This window comes from Mya arenaria, chromosome 7 (genome assembly GCF_026914265.1).
Source record: "Mya arenaria isolate MELC-2E11 chromosome 7, ASM2691426v1".
NCBI lineage: Eukaryota > Metazoa > Mollusca > Bivalvia > Myida > Myidae > Mya > Mya arenaria.
In genome coordinates, this window is record NC_069128.1 from 4,419,464 (window position 1) to 4,435,484 (window position 16,021).

Here is a 16,021-nt window from a genome sequence, read left to right on the forward strand (position 1 = left end):
GTTGTTACATGTACTTGCCTTGATCAAAACAGAACATTGGACTTCAGTAAATTATGTCAAAAAATGTTAAAAATAAGAAAGAAATATTTTTTAAATTTAAATAAATATATAATTGGAAATTAACAACTTACCATTTATTACCGGTTATCCCGTTTATCAAACATTTTACTGATCTTTGAAGCTGAATGTTCGAACTTTTGCTTTCATACCAAACAAATTACAGACAAAAACAACTGTTCGAACATAAATAAAATTTTATATCCTCGTTCAAATGTATTTTGAACTGTTAACCGTTGTAGTAAGTAAAATGGGCTTCCTGGAGAATTCACACAATTTACAGATAGATCCGATATTTTTTACCCCACCCACACCTCAAAATGTGTCAACAAACTAGCGTGGCATTTACTCTTTATCTGGAAAACAAACATTTTAAATCGAAACAGACTGGTCTCTGACAGTAAGATGACTGAATATTAACTTACTATAAAAACACGCGTACATGCAGTCTTAAACTAAAAAGAATGGTTAAAATCCAATGAGTATCCACATTTGTTTTGCTAACACATTTGACCTTCCAAATTTTCATTCTTTAAATAGCGGCATAGTAATTTGGTTTTGTATTCATGCCCATCTTAAAATAAAAAGTGTTTTCATTATTTTTTGGAACATATGTGCACTAATAATACTTCATTATTTACTGTTCATAAAGCTTTGCAATAAAAAAACGAGCGAATATTAAGCTATAAGAATGAATAGCAGAGAACTATTTCTCAGCAAACCGAAAGTGGAAAAGTTGACAGCTATAACTATGCGTGAGGGGCGCCCCACGGGTAGCGGCGTAAAGCCCACCCTTTTCAAAAAAGGGGGTAATTCAGAAATAAATAAAAAAAAAACAAATAAAACTCCGAAAATAAGCATAAAAGAAACAGAAAATTTGTTTATTTCAGTGTAAGATCGTATTTTATTTCACTCGTGATCATAAAAAAACTACATTTTCACTCGTGGCTTCGCTACTCGTGAAAATATGTTTTTCTATGACACTCGTGAAATAAAATACGATCTTACACTGAAATAAACAAATATCCTCTATATATTACGAAATAAAGTGTGGCAAATCATTAGGAGAGATAAAACTTAAATACCAAAAGCTGGAACCCTTCAGCAAACGTTGATAATTTCACAAATATCGTCTTTTAATACCAATGTTTTTTTACTGACCGTTCCAAGGCGGTACCTAACAATCCTTGATAATCACCCATATTATTGTTTAGTATGTATGTACTGTGTTGTTGGTGAGTTTTGTGCTGTTGTTTCGTAACAGGGTTTATGATTAAATTTTCGACTACTGTGCTTGTTTCTGTAGTTTTTCATATAAATATACATAAGCGTTAACAACGCCAAAAATATATTGGTGTGACAGAATAGCATTAGAGACTTCGTACATCTTGGGGTCTCGAAGTGTTCAAGTTCGAGTAGCCAGATGCATAGAGCATTGCGATCTAGTCTGGTGAATAGAGCTGGTGACTTGGAACTCAAGGACCAATATACTTGGTATCTTCGTTAATCACAGAGCATCTGTGTGCTGGAAAAGGTTCAGGTATTTTGCATCGCCAATATACAAGCTCCCGTGAGATAAGGCCATTCATAATTAAAGTAATTGGAGTTTATTTAAAGTTAAACCAAAGAGTAATCGTTAAACCCTCAATTTTATGATTGATTATGTCTTAACATACCAATCAATTTTCAATCACTTATTTCAATCATAAGGCAAAACAGTCTGATGAATGTCAATTCTAATATGATATTGTTAGAGAGCATTTATAGAGAGAAGTGTACCACTAACCCTATACCTAAGAGTAGAGTAGTGCACCTCAAAATATTCCCCTGCACCTCTATATTTGAGGTAATCAAAACATGCTCAATGTATTCCAAAAAGATATACATGCACCACTACATATAAAGTTACACCTCTATTATTCCTTTTTAGAACTGCACACCTAAATTTAAAGGTTCACTTCTTAATAAGATAGGTGTCTTACCTTTTAATTAGGATACACAAAACTGATATTCACTCGAATTGGGGACGAGAATTTCACGAAACCTACTTGTGAATTATTCGTATGGCACACGTGTAACTTATGTGCTTCAACTGGGCATGCTTGCACTTTTCCTAAGGAGTCAATGCGTTTCTATTCCAACGAGTAAAGTCATTAAGTTTAACTAAAGTGTAAACAGCGATGTATGAAGAATGTACTGTTTGTATTTCTTATTGCAACGAATGAATGGTGTACCTTTCCTAATATTGTGCATAGTTGTTTTAATTACTACAATTTTGATGATTGATTTGTGTATAATTATGTTATTAGAATGTTTCTATATTGTACACAAATGTTTAATTCATGAACCAAATACGAATAGTGTATTAAACCGTTTTATTTTTTCATTTATATTCAGTGCATTGTTTTTCATCCCAAAGGCCACTCCTTTTTTATTTTTTGGTTTACAAGAATTTTTGGGAAAAATGTCCACCGGGCGGTCGAAAAAAAAAAAAAAAAAAAAAAAAAGGAAAAAAGTCACAAAACATACTCTTAAAGGGTAAAAATCAGAGAACAACATAAAAACATTGAAAATTTATATCATTTACATGGCATTTTAAATTTTTAAACTGCTATTAATGCATGTTTTAATACACTCAAAGTTTCAAAGTTCTAATTAAACACACAGTTTAAATCTTACATACTGTGCATATAAAACATCAATGAAATTGACTATAAAACATGTTTACATGTATAAACTACACTTTTTATCAAAGATACATTGAATATCACTCAGCAAGACATTTGTTAAGCTTCAAGGGTATGCTAAAGCAAAAGAGAATGCAGAACACTAAACTGAACAATATTAAATTGAAAAAAGAGAAGGCAATTTTACGCATTAAAATACAAAAAATTGCACTGTATTAAAACAATACATAATATTTTCTAAACATTGTTTCAGTTATTTCAATATTGGAAAATGTCAATAAAGTGAAATAATTACCAATTTTGTAAATAAGGAAGTAACATTTTATGAAGACATTTGAGCTTTAACATTGTGAAAGCAATTCCTGAAAAACTAAAAACCAAACTAGACCTAGATTTGAGTTTTAATAACCTTTACCATGGTGGGTCCTAGTTGTGTGTAACCCGATCCATGCTAAGTTCGGATATTATCGGACACCACATCACATAACAAAATAATAAATCTAGCATGTGACTTAACTTTATGTACCAATGATAGTAACAGAGAAATCCATAATTATGTATCGGATATTTTCATCTTCTCCAAACTCCGCCATTTTGTGTATACTGTACATGAGTTCACAGGGCATCTGTACTTCATGCTTGTTTATTTTTCATTTTAAAGAGTATTCCTTGGTTACAACAACAAATCTCATTTATAGTGAAATATCAAGTTCATTACAAATTGAAATGGCCTTATTCAAAATAGTTTTCCGTGTTGTTTTATCTAATTGTTTTGCACACAACTCCTGGCATTAGTATTAAAATGTCATTGAGACATGTGTTCAACTCTTTCATTGTTTTTACTCTACTATTAACCCAAACATGAATAAACGTGTAATCTAGAATAAACACAAGCTTTACATTGACTCAATGACAAGTATTTCCAAACCATTTTGTGATTTAAAATCCATAAACACCATCGACCGAACTTGTGAAACTAGGTCACCGGTGTCAACTTAGAAATTTTACTTTCGATTTCACCACTCACACTTAGTGCACTGTTATTTGATATTTAACCATAAAATGTTTTTCTCACACACAATTTACAGATATTTGTGTCTACTAATTCGATGGCAGCCGCTGACAATTTTATTTTTTATTTTAAACAACAATATTTTCATGACCTAAATTGGCGGGGAATAACAACAATCACGTGACAGTTATTGTTTGTGTCGGCTGTTTAATTTGCCAATGTTTATTGCTATTGTTATTTTAACAACTCCTGCATATTTTAATTAATTATTTCATACAAAGAATGACTGCTATCGTCAATTCCGCCATTGCCATCGGCGCTGCCATAACAGTTGACTGGCTCACATGCTATCACTATAAATTGGCAAATACGGCCACGGAACAACAAACCAGTCGAGATCTACTGCATTCGTACTCTTATCTGTCATTTGGAGCTCCTCGGCCATTTTATCGAAAACAACCTCGGATGTATGCCGGTACATCTATTGAAGTAGTTCGTAAAATTTTGAATTATATCATTAGTTAAATGTAGTGTTTTAGAGTTGTATTTATTGATCTAAGTTTAAATTTATTGTCATTGAATTGTATTATAGCAAACATAATGAAGAATCCCAAGAGTTAAGTCACAAAGTTTAACTGCTAAATAAAATTACTACGCGATCTACTTGCAGCGGACTTAAACGTACCACTTTTTGAGTGTGTAAACCATCCATATACATCCGAGGTTGTTTTCGATAAAATGGCCGAGGAGTTCCGAATGCTTATCTGTGCGTTTTTCTTTCATTTCGCACCAAAACCAATACGGTCGGGAAAATAATTTTGAAAAAAATAGCGAAATTCATTTTTTATTTTTTTGTACTTTTCGGAAAATTAGACCCGCCGGTTTTGTAAACCAATTTATATAAAAGTAGTGGCCAAAGTGAACATTATAATTGATACACTTATCAAATTTGAATTCACCGCTATTTGTATTATCGCTGGAGCAAGTTGAAATTGAATATTAACCTTTCTATTTGAAATGTTTAAAAATGTAAAATACATGTTTACCAAGGTTAAGAATATTGATTTTTTTTAGGGTTTGCCCAGCAAAGAAGACATGGATATATGGTCAAAGGAGTCGGATTTTAAAATCGTAGTATTTGATGATTTAGCACAAACGCTTCAGAAAGTGTATATATAGTCAACTTATTCACACTTAATAATTATTACCGAAATCTTTCTGTATTTTTTGTGGTTCAGAATATATTTACAGGAGGGAAATATATTCGCACCATCAATTTAAACAGTCACTATTTCTATGTTTTTATACTTCATGTATACCTAGGAAGACTTCACAAAATAAATACAGTTACGTTCTGGTGGATATTAGTCTACAATCAAACCAATTATATAAACTTCGCACAGACATATTTCCTCATCATACTTTGACTGTGTTCCGTCCTGAAATGGAGAATTATGGGAGATAATAAGCTACAGAAAGAAAACTACATAAAACTAACTTTAAATAACAACGAACAACAACAAAAATGTTAATGAACAACTTAACAAATTGTCGATGTTATAATAGAAATAGTTTACAATGCCACGATGGAAAATCTTACAATATCTGACAGAGATAAAATGGTTTTAATGCGATATGATAAGTTTTTCTTGAATTCGTCTCCAAAGGAGTATCAAGAAAAAAGGGAGAGCACTTTTAGACAAATATTTTAAACAAATTATTTTATAAATAAAACCCTATAAATTATGGCTCAGGAATAACTAATAATTCCTTAATTAAAATATGAAAATTTACATTCTAAACGCAGTAATAATAACAATTATCTATCCAAGACAAAACTGTGGATGTAAAACGAAGCAATAATGCTTTTTAAAACAATGTCAATAAAATACTTTGTAGACGTAAAAGAAGACAATGCCTGTTGTAAAGAAAACAAAGAGAAAGTGAAAAAGATCAAATGGATATCCTACACTGTTAACATATTTTCCCCTCAAAATTTAAATTTTTCCTTCAAATATTTAGCGCATTTCCCCCTCCAAACATATTATTGCAGAAAACAAGGAAAATAGAAGAAAAAGCAAACTGGGAAATGGAGGAGAAAACATAATTACAATGTGGTATTTGTGAGAAGGTTTAAAATAACAAAACTGATCTTTCACACAGTACATTTTCCACATGTATGCAAAGAAGAGACGTTCTTCAAAAACGTGTACAAGGAAAGCATCAACATGGTTGACGTATGAGGAATGTTAAAGATTGTGACTTACCATCCACTGATCACAACTGTGTGTCTTTATCACCTCTAAGGCCATCAACAACACAGCAAAGTCCATCTTCATTCACTGATCATAATTACGCGACGCCATCAACAGCCCAAGGCCAGTCTCCAACTTCAACAGTTGATCATGACTATGCGCGAGTGCCAGCATTTTTTCCAAACCCAAGTTATTCACCATCATCTCCACCTTTGTCTCCAATACAAAACGTGCATAATAATATAGGAAAATAATAAAAACAATAATAGACAAGACTTTACTATTTAACCAAACAGTAACGAACATTATGACTTATTAACCTTTGTTAACAAAAGGTATTGAGCATTCTGTCTTCACGTTTACAAAATAGAACCATAAAGTAGAACTTATCGAAATTGAACGGCACGGAGAGGACATAACAACACCTCATTTTAGGAGAAGAACAAATTCATTATAAAATCTGGATACTATGTCTTCGTTCAAATATGTATACTTTCGTTTGTGAAGAAGATTAAAATGATTGAGATGACAACATTATAAAAAAGTTTTATTTCACGAGTCTTCTTTGTTATTACAAATGCATTCCTTAATCTATCTTGAACAAAATCGGTAAAGTTGGTTTATCATGTTTCGATGAATACCAAATAAATGATTTCTTTTACTTTTTTGTTTAGAAAAAAATATTTAAATTTGAAATGTTTATATTTCCAAAATCATGAAGATTTTATCTTGCAGATGAGGTTAATTGTTATAAAGAGTTTAATTTGTTTTTGAACATTTATCAAACCAGGAAGATTGATGCATATATATATATTCTGTAATTAACTTGTCTATCGAAAACACATTAATTATTGTGATAGCCATGATGACAATAAAACATGTGCTTTGGTTTAAGTGAATTTTCATTTATATAGATTGCGGTCTTTTATTTGTATTAACATTTTATAAATCAGTAAGATTGTGCCGATGATTACGCAATTATGTTCATTGAAGGTGACCATAGTGAAAAAACAGATAAAAATTTACGCTCGAAAGACGTTGTAATAACGTCAGAAACTGATGTTGAATATTCGTTGTATATTGGTTGAAAATGAAAGTTGTTCAGACGTCAGACTCCGACGTTGTTCAACGTCGGAATCACGACGTTAGAATAACGTCGAATTTACGACGTTGGAACAATGTCGTTATAACAGCAACAAAATACAATGCATAACCATGCATAGCCAACAGGCATCGGGTAATTAGGAATTACCCGCACTGTCTTATTTCCTCAGTATCTCAGTTTGATCTCAGACGGTACATCAGCACATAATTTACGTGCACTTAGTATGTAACAAAAAACTCGAATTTTGTACAAAATTTATTTTTCCAAAAAAATCTGTACAGACACTGAAGCTGTTAAACGATAAACGCACATCCAATTAAAAGACACATGATAAATTTATAAGTTGAATGTATTAATTCATTTGTGTGATCAGTTCGTCCTCCACCTCCTTGTCTGTCTGGAGCGTACATCTGACAGGATCTAATTGCCCCATCCACCTAGCAGTACTAAATTTTATCACCACACTTGCTAAAATGTATAACAATCTTGTTAAATAAGACGAGCTTGACTTGAACTTGCTGAAGATATAGCTTTTATCTCAAATATCTGCTCCATTCTTTAAATTAAAGTATGTCTTGTTATACCTATTTCAGGGACTAGAATTTATCATCAATGCCATCGCGGATAAAATTATTTGCAAATGAATATTTCCTTTCTTTTTCTAGAACGGGCATCAGTGCTATTTTCAATGTCCGGTGAATGCACAAGACTATATGTACTCACATTACAATACAACATAGTTGTTAAATGTTTTTCTCAAGAAGCAAATTTTACCTGGAACAACTTGACAACCTGCTGAAGGAAAGTCATTTCCCCCTTTCTCTCCTTCAGCCAATATATCATTCGTCATAAATCTATCAAAACCAGCGTACAAAATCAAGTTATACGAAGGTAATTAAGGTACCTCTTTGTTAATTATTGGATCAACCAATCATAATTACAAGTAAACATTTAATATAAAGTATATAATACTGCAAAAGTTTCATGAAATCAAACCTGTGAAAAAGATGTAAATCTGTTTAATATCAATATGTACAGGATTGCTTGGTGACAGTTAATTAAACTATGTACAATAACAATGATTAATTACAAACTAGTTTAATAACATACAAAACAAAATAGCGCATGGGGTTTTCTGATTCTAACCAAAGATTAAAACAACACAGTAATGACTAATATTGATCTCAAAAAGAAATTTTTAAAGAGGAAAATTATCATTATCTTTTCACACAAAGGAGTGTGTAATAAATCGAGCGTTGGACAACGGTTTAATTAGTGACCTACTGTGATAGATTACCTCATTGTACTAGATTTAGTTAGCCTGGATGATAAACTAAATGTATGATAACGATAATAGTGACAGTCCCGTCTTTTGGACTTTCAACACATCATTTAACCGACTTTTCACTTTAATGGTATTACAATGCGTCAATGACATGTGCTTTTTCACCTTAAATAATCAGAAGTTTGATCACTTAAAAAGATAGAGGGGGTTATAATTAGTACATCGTGTGATAAGGGGACAACAATTAAAGGCAATACTATTAAACAAATGATGCGTTAATCATATGTTAGAAACTTTGGAGCGTTGTCCTTTGGCATACATAACCCTGATCTGATAAAGACGATAGTGCTATCTTCGTGTCGTATCATAAACTACATTGAAATGAATACTCTCAATCAAACAATGCACCCGTCAACATTCCGCGGACCTGCCTGTGATGGGACCCGCCAGATTCGTCAAAGATGACCGCGAGTTACCTTCTTTTACCCTATAACCTAGTGATAACTATGTTTTTTTTCCTTTGTAAAAATGGAAAACATTATTATTTATAAATCTTTGTGGTAATGAAAAAACTGTATCTGCTGATGAACAAGGACAACAAACGTCTTTTCAAAGTTTTAAAATGAACTTTTTGAAACCTTTGTCTTAAACTTTCTTCCAAAACATTCGTGTATGAATCGTTATTCTTTGAAACAAAGAAATCATCTAACATCATTAAAGGGAAAAAAAACGTTGTAATTTTCCTAACTAGTGAGATCAAATTCTTAATTATTACTTGTAAAAGGGATTGAAAAAAAAACTATTGAAAAATTTGATGATTGTAGAAAACAATGGTTGTTATCATAACCTCTCAACTGTTAGGTCAGCTCAATATAACCTTTATCAATATTTTATGTAAAATGATCATGAGCTCCTTGTAAAAGGTATCAAGTACAACCATTATAACAATCGTAACCATTTCTATGATAAATGTTATTGTTAACATGTTAAGATTGTTCTCCCTATCGCTAATTTTGGGAGTTGAATTGATATATAAAAATATTGTATTGATGGTGATAACGGAACTCTTCTTGGCTGATACGTCTTTTGTTTTCCCATAATGACGGCAAATTAGCGAAACATTGTAAACAAACGTGAGTATGATAATGTTGTATGACTGTGTTTTCAATCGTATTATATTTAACTAGCTTAACAAATTAATTAAAAAACTACTTAGACTAGAAAATATGTATCTAAACCAAGGAGAGATCTGCCATCATCATACAGAAATAGTAAATTTTCGTGAATTAGAAAATTCTACTCCACCCGTCAACATTTCTGGCGTTTTCCACTAAATTTGACAACAGTGGCCTTCTGCATATGGGGATCTACCATTTTACTAACTAGATATATCTGTCAAAAGTTATAAATAAGGTTGTATCTGCCCAAAATCGCAAAGACTTATTTGTTCTTGTGTTTTTCTGTCAGCCTCTGAATGTTTTTATTCGGACCAATCAAATCAGCAAAAACAGTTAGGAGGATTTAACATCGAATCCGAAAACCAAAATACTGTTTACGATTATTTCCTTTTAAAACTGATACAAAAAAAAAACTGAGATCAAAAACTGTACCAGCATACAACTCGAATCAATAGCAATAACTCGAACTTTAAGTTTTAACTATTAAAGATATTCAATTGTGAAAGTATAACCCTTCGAAACTATTAATTATCAGCGCACCTTGCATTTGTAACATCAACTTTGATTGGGTAAACGTTCAGCTTGCAGAAAAGACCAACAGTTAAGGTTACAGACAACTAAATATAAGTATATTAAGTACACATGCTCACACGGCCCATGACTATATGACTACACATTGAAACCTCGCTACATAACGTTTTATAGTTAAATGCACTTTTTATGTCGTACGAGTTAATGTAGATTGCTTTTAAATGCCCCGACTCTAAATAAAGTATTACGTTTGAAGTAATTACCAGTACACATAGTTTGAGCCAACCCCAATAAATTATTTAGTAAACATACTTTTCACCTAATCCAGTTATCATGGTTAGATATTGTTAAACGGTTTTACATAATAAACCCATTATACAAATCCCGTTTCGGGTCTAGCTTACACCTTTACATATACAGGGGAGAACACGTATTCCGAATCTGCAACGGTTTAAGTGGGGATTTTGAGCTGTAAGATGGCGGCAAAACGTTTGAAAAAGGATTTTGGGGACCTGTTTTTGCCTGGTTAGTAACATAAATTATTTATTTCAAAAATAACACGAGGCGCATAATCGGCTCTACATGATCCGTGTTTCTCTCGGGGGGTTTTGTTATTAGATTACGGAATAAAAAAAGTTATTGGAGGAACACGTTCGACAAATATGATGTTTACAAATGTGGGAAGAGATATTTTGAAACTTAAAGGTCATTTAAGGTCAAAGATTACACTTTTAACAATAGTTTTTTCTTCAACATTATATAAATGTGAAATTTAATTTCCTGACGCTTTCCGTGCTGTATTATACATTTCATGGTCTATTTGTTTTGGTTTCACCACCTGTGTGCTGATAACAGTTTAACCAAGTTTGGGCTTCTGAGCTGCATGAATTTTGACAAGCATTTATAAATAATAGCTAATTGTGCGACATGTTGATATTATACCACCACATGTTGAATACTTTCTATATAATTTTATATATTGTGGTATGTTTGATTGGCCGTTAGTATTTTACAAATGTTAACTAAACAAGATGCTTAAATTACAAGTTTGCTCTCCGTTGCCTGTTTGACTCTAGGAACTGGATATTAACCCTGTCCCTCTATAACTCTCCAGTACGTATAAGATCGGTAGTGATAATCGATATTGTCATATTAATTATTATAGGGTTGACAGGCTAAGTTTGCTTCTGATATAAATTCAAAAACGTACACTATGTTTTTCAATTTCTCCACATTTCAGATCATCAGAATGAATGATAAGTGGTCAGGCGTGCAAGAACTCTTATTCCATCCCTCGGACGTCATGGTTCATGAAAAGGGCATCACTGAGGCCCTCGTACAATCAATCAGCACTATATTAAAAGGTTTAATTAAATTGCGATGAGGGCGGTATGCGGGTGCAACATAAAACGGGCCGACCTGATGAAAGGTAAAGCAAGAAAACAACATACAGAAAGGGTACTCCGTGTTCTCACATTTTGATTTGCTGGCACAGGTGGGACCACGGTCCTGGTTTATTGGTCCGTGGTGGGACACATTCTCCGGAAGCACATTTGGACTCTAGCAGTAATTACACACATCGGACGAGGTGACGAAAGTGTTCTTTATAAATTGCATCGGAGTTACCATGGTTACATTGTGACTGCGCATCATGCCCCAAAACCTAATAAGATCCCTTTATCGGGTTAAAGGGAATTGAGGCGCACCTGGGGCAGCCGCCCGCCTCCACCCCCTCCATTTTTATAAAAAAAACAACAACATAATAATAATAATAATAATAATAATAATAATAATAATAATAATAATAATAATAATAATAAAAATAATAATAATTGTGTCATTCTAATTCAATCAAATGACGATATTATTACATCATGCATGTATATATTAAACAATTGAACGAATATTTATTCATAGACTTCTTGTATTCCGTGATAATCAAAGAAAAAAACAACAGGATTTCCACCCGACTGTGCAAATATAATAAACTGGTTTATGTTCACCAATATCAAGAAAATGGCATATTTCCACAAAAGAAATGTCAAATATTGCAGTACGGTGGCTCTAACTCTACGTAAATGTCAAAGACCATCCCGCGATACCTTCTTTTTTCATAAAAATATCACCATAGTATTCCACGTCAATATGACTTTTCAATGTGAGTGATTGTGTTGCGTTTTAAAACTTTATTAAAAACTGAGCGTCTGGTCAAGAAGGCTCGCACTGGTGAGGAACCGAGGCAGAACGTATACATGTTTACTACTTTGTAAGATCGTCTTGAAGTGATCATAGTTGTTAAAAGGGCCTTCAACCTAACACACACCTAACCAACTGGTCACTTAAAAGCCGTCGTTCTTTTTAGGCTCTATCAGTGCCGACCTCAAATTATTCACAATTTTTATTGCATTTTTATTGACAGGTTTCTCACAATCTGAGGTTGGAAGCGTATAAACTATGAGAAATATATTTTGGTTATAATACCAAAGTACCTTTGTCAGATGGTGGTGATGTATTAAGGTATATCAAATATTGTAAAACAAAAATGAACAAAACGGCTATTAAAACATTTAAAAAGGTAAACTTAACAAACAGGAACAAAAATTTCATGAACAACAACTGCCATTCCCGGTGTTTGTAAAAACAACATTGAATCGACGTCAATGTAAACTACGTTCATCTGCTCGAATTTTGAGGTAGTATATATTTCCTTTTTGTAAGAGTCATTGCTTAAGCATAAACTTGTAATAATTGTGCGCAAAAAAACGTTTTTCAAGTAAGGAAAAACATATTGCAGATTAAAACTAGCACAACACTATACTTCACTCAACAAATATCGTCTCCTAGCTGTTCAAACAAAAATCCTTTCTGTCCAACAAAAATCCTTTCTGTCCAATGTAAGACTAGGATGGACGGCATTATGCCACATTAACACTAACATATCAGTCGTAGTGTAACTATAGCATGCAATTGAATATTTCAGAACAAACACCTATTATGAAAGATGCCCGAAAACAGTATTCATGTAGCGATACAATTTTATTAAATAGTTATTGAAGTATTTATGATTATATATATCAGCATTTGAAATTAAAGAACCAACTATTATATCAGATCATTGTGATGCTAGTTTTAGCATAAACTCTATTGTGCAAGATGATGAGAGACTAGATAATGATTACCATCCTACAAACAGTGTACCTTACAGACATAATTTGGAAAAATGAGATTTTGTAATGCTAAGTTTTATTGGACGATGTTGAAATGTCACAGAGTACAAAAACATGTTTACTTATATCAAATGATTTTGTTGATAATTTGAAATCCATAAATCCATAATGACCCCGAATGGTTATTTTAACTGCAGACTTAAGATGTGTTCCATTTTAATGAAAGGTATTTGGATGGAGAAATCAATATCATGTCCCAAGAATCTTTTTACTGTTGGTAAAGTTAGAAAGGCTTGTAAAACACTTAATACTGGTAAGGCCAGTTGGCCAGATTACTTTATAAATGAGTTCTACAAATTTGAATGCCATAATGAGGTATTTGTAATGTTTTATGTGCAATGTTTAATAAGTTATTTGATTGTGGTTATTTTCAAGACTAATGGTCAGAAGGATTTATTGTACCACTGTGTAAGAAATGTGCTGTAAATGAACCAAATAAGTAGAAGGGTATTACTTTTTGAGCTAGTAGGTCAAATTGTTTACAGCAATTTTGAATACTAGACTCAGTGAGTGGGGAGTAGGTTAGCAAGTGTATATTGAATCCCGGGCAGGTATTAGGCAAAATATGGGCACTATTGATTATATGATACATTTGTACTACAAAGTAAAAACACATGTTTACTTGCTAGGAAACAGAAATTAAATGCACAGCATATGATTTTTCCAAAGCGTTTTCTTATGTTGTAAGGAGATTCTCTGGCATATATTGATAACATTTGGTGTCAGGGGAAAGGTGTTAGACACTTTAATGTTAAGTCAAAGAGAAATATAAAATGAATTCAGTAATGATTTTTCATGTTCATTAGTGGTACTTCAAGAAAAATCTCTGTCTCCGTTTTTATTTTCCATGTATTTAAATGACATAGAGGACTATTTATGTACTTATAACTATAAAAGTATTGATTTTAATTTGATTTAAATATAGTTTGTTCCTATCTATGTTTAGAAGAAGAGCTACTGATAATTTTAATTACAAATTTGTCAGTCTGAGCTCGAAGAGTCCAGCAGAGCCAGACCTTATGTACATGTATCGTTATTAAATTAGCCGTGTCTGCGTAATGTAAACATTAAAGGATTTATCGTAATCATGATTTGCAAATTTCTACTTAAACCAGTTGTATAATAATATTTAAAGATAACTGGTAACACGGTAATCAGTTATTATGTAACTTATTTAGTGGAATTCGCAAACCATAAGTAGAAACCAGTTTCAGCTAGAAACCAAAAGTGCATTTATAAATTTTATATATATGTAGTAACACGAATCTTATATAGTCAGCCAGTTATTATGCTAACCTAGACAAAGGTTAAGAAAGACAAGTCATATGTTGAGCATCGAAACCGGTAGATAGCATAAGCCAACTGTTACCCCTTGTAATATAAGACAAAATGTCACGTTTAACTCGAATGTCTATTGTATGCCGAACTACAAAATCTATATTTCAGACCATATTACTTTAAAAGACCAAATATGTTTAAGTATAAAGCGTTTGAATTACGAAAAACTGTTCATATGTATTATGAGAAGAAAACAAATCCTCTTGTCGCTGTAAAATTATCCTGTCTTGCGACGTATATATCTTCAACGAGAGGCATGCTTACGAAATAAACTTTCTTGAGAAATACTTCATCTTCAATTAGAATTGTAAAGGAACCTATTTTGGACTTGTATTTGTTCCATATTTTCTTTACTCATGTTTGTCCGTCTTTTCGCCGGTAGACCAAAGTTTTTCCGATTGATTACTAGAGTATACTTGAGCCTTAGGCCCACACACTTAGCAGGAAGGTTGGTCATGACCAGCAGATGAAGCAAATTGATTTTGTAGTCTGTATGTCAAAGGTCACGGTTATGGTGACCTCGGTCCCAAAACACTTGTCCGATTGATAATGACAGTATTTTTGGACATATGGTTTTTTAACTTAGTAGGAAGGTTGGTCAAGACCAGCAGATGCCCACTATTGATTTTGAGATCAGTAGGTCAAAGGTGAAGGTCGCGATGATCTTGAACACAAGAAACTTGTTCGATTTACAAATACAGTATGCTTCTGTTATCCCTTTCTGGTAGGGAGGTTGGTCATGACCTGCAGATGACTTCGATTTGATTTTGAGGTCAGCAGTTCAAAAAATCTTAGTCAGATTAATATAAAGTGAATTTGACTATACGGTCCTCAAAGTTGTTGTAGAAGTTGGGCATGACCTTAAATTGGTTCTTGATTTATTCATAAGAGCTGTCGTGTGACAACGCGCGCTCGACTTTACGCCGAATTGTCTAAGATTGGAAAGCATTGATGATGTAATATATATTTGTCAAAAACATTTTTCAGTGTAAGTTTTTTTCACTTCAGTGAGCGGCATCAATGTATTTGTCAGACAGTGCTTTTGAATATTTAGCTGCATTGGAGAATTGTCTGATGGTCGTGAAGAAGTATGGACTCATTGAATAAACGGTTTTGTGGATCGTACTTGAATCCCAAAGTTGCCCTTACACTTGTATCATACTTAGTCGATGAAGGGTCATAAGTATTGTTCAATAATATGGCCATATCTAACGTAATTGTGTGATGGCCGTATTCATTTGTGTGAAGTATGAAATCAATTGAATGAATATGGGAGTTATAAACGGATATCCCAACTACAAGTTAAACCAGAAACACAATATCCCCTGAAACTAAGTTCCTAAGTC